This window comes from Oncorhynchus mykiss, chromosome 5 (genome assembly GCF_013265735.2).
Source record: "Oncorhynchus mykiss isolate Arlee chromosome 5, USDA_OmykA_1.1, whole genome shotgun sequence".
NCBI classification, from domain to species: domain Eukaryota; kingdom Metazoa; phylum Chordata; class Actinopteri; order Salmoniformes; family Salmonidae; genus Oncorhynchus; species Oncorhynchus mykiss.
In genome coordinates this window covers 14,237,598-14,245,979 of record NC_048569.1, presented here as the reverse complement: position 1 = coordinate 14,245,979, position 8,382 = coordinate 14,237,598, and the positions used below count along the sequence as shown (strand labels likewise).

The window sequence follows — 8,382 nt, the reverse complement described above, 5'->3', positions numbered from 1 at the left end:
AAAGAGCTCTGTACCTACTGGGGTGTAATTGCCAAGTTGACCACAGCCTACCATCCTCAGACCTACCTGACCGAGAGGGTAAACCGAACCCTGAAGGGGATGATTGCTTCATTCGTGGGGGATCAGCACACAAGGTGGGATCAGCATCTTCCAGAATTTCGCTTTGCACTGAACTCTGCCGTGCAGGAGACTTCTGGGGTCACTCCCGCCGAACTCCACCTGGGAAGACCACTAAAAGGACCGATGGACAGGGTCTTGCAAAATTCGAATGTTTCACCTGACTGCCCAGCGTTTGATGCCGTACAACACCACCACACCTTGCTAGCCAGAGTGGAGGCCAGCAAAACCAAAGCCAAACAACGACAGCTGAGAAACTATGACAAACATAGACGAGACGTGTGTTTTCCACCCCAGTCTCGTGTCTGGGTACGTTCACATCATCTGTCAAAGGCATCTAAGAAGTTCACTGCCAAGCTAGCTTCGAGATGGAAAGGTCCATACCGTGTAGTGCAGCAGTTGGGACCAGTGAACTACTTGGTCTGTTTGGAGGACACTGGGGAAGATGTCAGGACAGTGCATGTTGTTGACCTAAAGCCCTGCTACCCTACGGCAGAAGAGCTGGATCGCAGGCAAAAGCAACACCTGCAGGACCTCTTCGTGGAGGACTCTGATGAGGAGGACTTCCCTGGTTTTGTGTAGCAGGAACATGAACCTGTCAAAGCCTGCATCCTCTCTGTTTCTACAGGCATTGTTTTTTCATGGGGGGAGGAGTGTGGCGAAATCTGCACAGAGCCTTCACCGTGCACTGCCACTTTAAGAGCGCATGAGCAGTAAGGAAGAAGAATATAAAGAGAGCTCGTTCAGCTCTTTGGGGAGGGGCTCTTTGGTGGCGCGACAGTTTGATTGTGTGTGCTGTGCTGCAAAAGTTTTGTTTGTTTTCAGCGTGTGTAGTTTATAGAGTATTTAACTCAATCATCGGTGTAATCGCTCTAGGTCGTGGTTGTTTTTGTTTGGGACCACGCCCGTTATGGATCGCATGGATTAGTAGCAACATTGTTGCGAAGCTTTAACATACAAACCATCGGACAGTCAGACAGTACACCTGCACGCCTGAAGACCACAGCTAAGACCTCTCTTGTTCTCTTTCTCTTTTTCTCTTCCCTCTATCGTTCCAGTGCTTTACCCTGAAACAGACTCTCTATTTTTCCAATGCACTTCCCATTGAAGTGCATTAGAGCTGGACTATTATTGCCCTGCCTGAAGTATTTGGACATTTTAGTTAAAAGGGAGGTTGCTTGCCAATTGTGTATTGTTATGTGAACTGTATTGAGATGTACTAATGACATGTGGCCGAGAAGACTGGACATTTTTAAGGCCTTTGTTGTGTCGATGAACACCCCCCACATTCATACCCTCTGCACTCATCTACTAGAAAATAATACAGATTATTGCAAATCCTATGTTGATGACTGGGTTCGTTCTTGTATGAAGTTGCTGTTGAATTGCTCTGCCATTATTAGTATTAGTATTATTGTATGAGGTATTCTTGTTTGGGTTACCCCTGTGCTGTGATGTGGGTTTTATATGGTGTGTATTCTCTTTTCTCTCCACTGGCTATCTGGTAAACAGGCTACACTCTAGGCAGTCTCTTCTGCTGATGTGTGTGGGTCTGGTAGTGGTTCTCTCTATTCTACTCTTTTCCTTTCGGCATGGTTAATACCTGCCTGGCGCCCGAACAAAAGCTTTCTTTACCCCTCTCTAATAAATACCGCTACAATGTACAGTATATTTCATATCAGCTTGAATAATAAAAATAAAAAAAACATATTCCCATGTGACAATGCTTGTTTAGGGAAAGCTAATTAGCAGAACCTGTTATCTGTGTCTGATCATCTGTGTGTAAACGGATGCCACAAATGTTGTTGAACAGTGTACAGTAAGTGCATATATTTTTTTTTTGTAATGTTATCTTTTTCGTGAAATCCAATCGGTAGTTCGGTACAACTCCCGTACGGACTCGGGAGAAGCGAAGGTCAAGAGTCATGCTTCCTCCCAAACACAACCCTGCCAAGCCGCACTGCTTCTTTCGACCAGTCAGTGTGCATGCGCCCGGCCGACCATACGGAGTCGCTAGAGCAAGATGGGACAAGGACATCTCAGCCGGCCAAACCCTCTTCTAACCCGGACACCGCTGGGCCAATTGTCTCACGGTCGCGGCCGGCTGCAACACAGCCCGGGATTGAACCCAGATCTGTAGTGGTGCCTCTAGCACTGCGATGCAATGCCTTAGACCCCTGCGCCACTCAGGTATTGTAAAATTGATTTTGATGTAATATGAAGGGATGTTTTGTGGACCCCAGGAAGACGAGCTGATGTTTCTTCAAAAGCTAATGGGGATCCAAATAATTATAAGACTAAAAGGAGTAAGGGTAGGGTAGTCCATTATTGGGCTAGTACAGGCCTAGGCCTAAATCCAGAGTTTGTGGTTTCATCCTCTTTTTTTTTTTTTCTCTCCAGACCTCCAGCAGCTCATTGTCTCTAAGGAAGCGGTTCCCCCTGAGCAGCAACACTGTGAGAAGGAATGGAGCCCCAATCTGGGGCAGGAGGTAAAAGAGGAACAGGAAGAACTCCGGACCAGTCAAGTGGAAAAGCAGCTTCAAGGGCTGGAGGAAGAGTTCATATTCTCTCCTGCCTTTGTGAAAAGTCACTATGATCAGGTTTCAAGTTGGACCTCACATTTTCCCAGCACCTCAAATGAACAGATCAACACAGAATCTGATGGAGAGGACTACAGATTATTTGAACCAACCAGTGACTCCCAGACCCTCGCTGCAATTAATCTAGACTGTTCTGTAGCTAACTCCATGGGTTCTCTAGTTTGTCATATGAAAATGCATGCGAAGGACGCAGACGATAGTGGTGTGTGTGTGAAAAAAACGTTGATTCCACAGAGAGTATGCAAGATCACCTCCAAACTCATATTGACATTAGGTTTTCTTGTGATGATTGTAGTAAATGTTTTACTATGAGTAGTAAACTGAAAATGCATATGAGGTGCCACAGGCGGAATCTACTTCCATGCCCTTTTTGTGGTAAATATTCCAACAGTGCAGCTAATCTGAAAGTACACATCAGGACCCACACAGGTGAGAAACCTTATCAGTGCCGTGATTGTGAGAAATGTTTCAGCTGTAAATCTAATCTGAAAAAACACATCAGATGTCACACAGGGGAGAAGCCGTATCACTGTCCCGACTGTGGCAAAGGGTTTACTCAAGAGTGCCCATATGGGTATGCATATGAGGATTCACACAGGGTAGAAATCACATAGCTGTAGTGTATGTGGCAGGTCTTTTAGCAATGGCCCTCATCTTAAAGTGCACATGAGGACCCATACAGGTGAAAAACCATATAGTTGCAGTCTTTATGATAAATGTTTTAGCAGTCATTCTGGTCTGACAGTTCACACAAGGACTCACACAGGGGAGAAATCTTACATATGTCCTTTATGCAAAAAAGGCTTTACATCAGCAAGTAATTTAAAGGCCCACAAAAAGCGCCATACTAAAAGTAAAAACCGTGTAGGTGTTATGGTTGTGGCAAATGCTTCACTACAAAGGAGTCCTAATGAAGGCATCAGTGGGAATAAATGAAAATGCTTTGTGGGGGAAAACAGCATCATTGAGGACTGAGAGAGACATTGTAGCTATAATCTGTGAGAGGAGATATGCCTCAGTATACTGCTCTTGGTTGAATAAGATGAGACTGAATTAGTTTTTTAACTAGCGGAACATCGTAAGAAGCCCACATGTCAAACAGATCATTTAGTGGATTTCTGAGCAACAGGAGTCACTGCCCAGTACCCATCATTAAGCATAATCTGAAAGCCCAGAACAAATCCTGCGTGCATGGACCCATCTGATTCTGGGTGCTGTGTGTTGGTGTTAATCTGCACATTACTTTTTCATGTACAGTTCTATGCGTATTGTTCTTGTGGTCTAAAAATGTACCCACTGTATGTTATACATTTTTGTACTTAGCACCTAGAGGTTGTAATTGTCCAGAAGGTATCACAGAATAAACGTCTTGTTTACATTCAGAAGAGTTTCTACATGAGACACATGAGCATGTGTTTCATGATCATACCATTTTATCTATGCTGTGAATGATAACTTGCACAACTCAACTATAATCTGACTCAATGAAAACAAACAGTCATATTTGTAATGTTTCATGCACACTTCATTTAATTTATCTGTTATTTTACCAGGTAAGTTGACTGAGAACACATTCTCATTTTCAGCAACAACCTGGGGAATAGTTACAGGGGAGAGGAGGAGGATGAATGAGCCAATTGTAAACTGGGGATTATTAGGTGACCTTATTGGTTTGAGAGCCAGATTTAGCCAGGACCCCGGGGTTAGCACCCCTACTCTTACGATAAGTGCCATGGGATCTTTAATGACCTCAGAGAGTCAGGACACCCGTTTAACGTCCAACCCGAAAGACTGCACCCTACACAGGGCAGTGTCCCCAATCACTACCATTTGGACATCCTGCCATCCAGGAACAGACCAGGACCAACCCTGCTTAGCTTCAGAAGCAAGCCAGCAGTGGTATGCAGCGTGGTATGCTGCTCTTGGCATAAGTTATCTACAGTGCCTTCGGAAAGAATTGAGACCTCTTGACCTTTTCCACATTTTGTTAGGTTACAGCCTTATTCTAAAATTGATGAAATTGTTTTATTCCCTCAATCTACACACAATACCCCATAATGACAAAGCAAAACAGGTTTTTAGAAATGTTTGCTAATTTAATTATAAAACATTTGAAATGTCACATTTACATAAATATTCAGAAACTTTACTCAGTACTTTGTTGACGCACCTTTGGCAGCGATTACAGCCTCGAGTCTTCTTGGGTATGAGGTGACAAGCTTGGCACACCTGTATTTGGGTAGTTTCTCCCATTCTTCTCTGCAGATCCTCTCAAGCTCTGTCAGGTTGGATGGGGAGCGTTGCTGCATAGCTATTTTCAGGTCTCTCCAGAGATGCTCGATCGGGTTCAAGTCCGGGCTCTGGCTGGACCACTCAAGGACATTCAGAGACTTGTCCCGAAGCCACTCCTGAAATGTCTTGGCTGTGTCATTGTCCTGTTGGAAGGTGCTCTGGAGCAGGTTTTCATCAAGGATCTCTCTGTACTTTGCTCCATTCATCTTTCCCTCGATCCTGACTAGTCTCTCAGTCCCTGCCTCTGAAGAACATCCCCACAGCATGATGCTGCCACCACCATGCTTCACTGTAGGGATGGTGCCAGGTTTCATCCAGACACTTGGCATTCAGGCCAAAGAGTTCAATCTTGGTTTCATCAGACCGGGGAAACTTATTTCTCATGGTCTGAGAGTCTAGGTGCCTTTTACTGACGGGCTTCTGTCTGACCACTCTACCATAAAAGCCTGATTGGTGGAGTTCTGCAGAGATTGTTGTCCTTCTGGAAGGTTCTCCCATCTCCACAAAGGAACTCTAGAGCTCTGTCAGCTCTTGGTCACCTCCCTGACCAAGACCCTTCTCCCCTGATTGATCAGTTTGGCCGGGCAGCCAACTCTAGGAAGAGTCTTGGTGGTTTCAAACTTCTTCCATTTAAGAATGATGGAGGCCACAGTGTTCTTGGGGACCTTCAATGCTGCAGACAGTTTTTGGTACCCTTCCCCAGAGCTGTGCCTCGACACAATCCTGTCTCAGAGCTCTATGGACAATTCCATTGGCCTCATGGTTTGGTGTTTGCTCTGACATGCACTGTCAACTGTGGGACCTTATAGACAGTTGTGTGCCTTTCCAAATCATGTCCAATATATTGTATTTCCAACGGGTGGACTACAATCAAGTTGTAGAAACATCTCACGGATGATCAATGGAAACAGGATGCACCTGAGCTCAATTCAGTCTCATAGCAAAGGGTCTGAATACTTATGTAAATAAGGTTCTGTTATTTATTTTTAATACATTAGCAAAAATGTCAACCTGTTTTCGCTTTGCCATAATGGGCTATTGTGTGTAGATTGCTAACTGATTAAGGCTGTAACATAACAAAATGTGGGAAAAGTCTAACATCATTTTTATTATCCCTCCCAATTTCAATCTTGTCTCATCGCTGCAACTCATTGCCACAATGAGTCGCTATGGCACGATGAGCCAAGTAAAGCCCCACCGGCCAAACCCTCCCCTAACCCGGACGATGCTGGACCAATTGTGTGCCATCCTATGGGACTCCCGGCCACGGCCGGTTGTGGCACAGCCCGGGAATGAACCCGGGTTTGTAGTAATGCCTCTAGCTCTGCGATGCAATGCCTGAAACTGCTGCGCCACTCGGGAGGCCCATATCTAACATATTGTAATGGCTCATGAAGAGACTTTTGCCCGTCTAAATTAGACCCCTGCACTGAAGAGCAATATACCTACAATTCCAAGAAGCCAGCATGGGAAAGGTGGACTGGATATTTACTATCTTGGTTATTATCCAATATCCACAAGTGAAAAGGGAGATCAATTTGGAAATAGGCACTTCACTGAGTTTGCAGACTGATGGGGGGCTATGACAACTTGATAAAGATCATCCTTTATCCAGCGGTTCTCAAACCTCCCCCAGCCGATCCATGTATTTGAGTTAGCACACCTGATTCAACTTGTCAACTAATGCTGCGTTCGTAACCAAGTGGGAGGTGGGAATTTACCAGTTGTGAAGTCGTAAATACCAGTTGATGCATTCACGTGCTTTGACCTCGTTGAGAAATGCAGATTGGCTAAATGGCCAACAAGCAGTATAAACCATAAACTAAAAGTACAGCGAACATGCTTGTTAACAAATTATAGTGTTCAAACAATAAATTAATAGATTATTCCTAAAAACAATGTTTTGTTACATTTAACTGCTGAATATGCTGTTGTCGATGTCATTTCGTTAGTAGGTGATGTTAGATGTGGGAGAAGTGTGAGCTCAGGACGATAGATGAGTTTCCTTCTAGTAATTACAAGTTGGATTTTTCCCAGTCGTGTGGTAAATTCACACTTGGTTATGAACACAGCATAATCATCAAGCCTTACATGAGGTGAATAAGGTGAGCTAGTTCAGGGCTACAACAAAGTTGTGAAATATCTGGAGGTCACAGATGAAATTGGAAAAAAGGGTCCAATTCTTTTCTGTAATGTGTCTGGATCTCCACTGAACAAAAATGTGAACGCAACATGTAAAGTGTTTGTCCCATATTTCATGAGCTGAAATAAAAGATCCCAGAAATGTTCCATACAGGTTATTTTTCTCATTTTGTGCACATTTGTCTACATCCCTCTTAGTGAGCATTTCTACTTTGCCAAGATAATACCTGACAGATGTGGCATGTCAAGAAGCTGATTAAACAGCATGATCAGTACACAGGTGCACCTTGTGTTGGGGTAAATAAAAGGCCACTCTAAAATGTGCAGTTCTGTCACACAATGCCACAGATGTCTCAAGTTTCGAGGGAGCGTGTAATTGGCATGCAGGAATGTCCACCAGAGCTGTTGCCAGAGAATTGAATGTTAATTTCTTTACCATAAGCTGCATCCAACATCGTTTTAGAGAATTTAGAAGTACGTCCAACAGGCCTTACAACCGCAGACCATGTGTAACCACGCCAGCCCAGGACTTCCACATCCAGATTTTTATCAGCGGTATTTCTGAGACCAGCCACCCGTACAGCTGATGAAACTGGGTTTGCACAGGAAACCAGGTCTCAGGGAAGCTCATCTGCGAGCTCGTTGTCCTCCCCAAGGTTGTCCTCCACAAGGACCTAATTCTAGTTCGGCATCGTAACTGACCCCAGTGGGAAAATACTCACCTTTGATGGCCACTGGCACGCTGGAGAAGTGTGCTCTTCACAGATGACTCCCGGTTTCACCTGGATCGGGAAGATGGCAGACAGCGTTTATGAGGTCTTGTGGGCGAGTGGTTTGATGATGTCAATGTTGTGAACAGTGTGCCCCATGGTGGCGATGGGGTTATGGTATAGGCAGGCATAAGGAATTTGAGTGCACAGAGATACCGTGGGACAACATTCCACAGGCCACAATCAACAGCCTGATCAACTCTATGCAAAGGAGATGTCACTGCATGATGCAAATGGTCATCACAACAGATACGGACTGGTTTTCCGATCCAAACAGACGCCTCACAAGTCCTCAACTGGCAGCTTCATTAAATAGTACCCGCAAAACACCAGTCTCGACGTTCTAGGCAGAGTTGCAAAGAAAAAGCCATATCTCATATTGGCCAATAAAAAGATTAAAATGGGCTAAAGAACACAGTCACTGGACAGAGGAAGTCTGCCTAGAAGGCCAGCATCCCGGA

At 44.6% G+C, this 8,382-nt stretch overlaps 1 long non-coding RNA gene across 1 annotated transcript; it reads left to right on the top strand.

Moving 5' to 3' along the window:
* Nucleotides 1–2,244: 2,244 nt before the first annotated feature.
* On the top strand, nt 2,245–2,926 carry LOC118964567. Its single transcript, XR_005051649.1, has 2 exons — nt 2,245–2,307; nt 2,518–2,926. It is a non-coding gene; the product is annotated as an uncharacterized LOC118964567 (long non-coding RNA).
* Nucleotides 2,927–8,382: the final 5,456 nt, after the last annotated feature.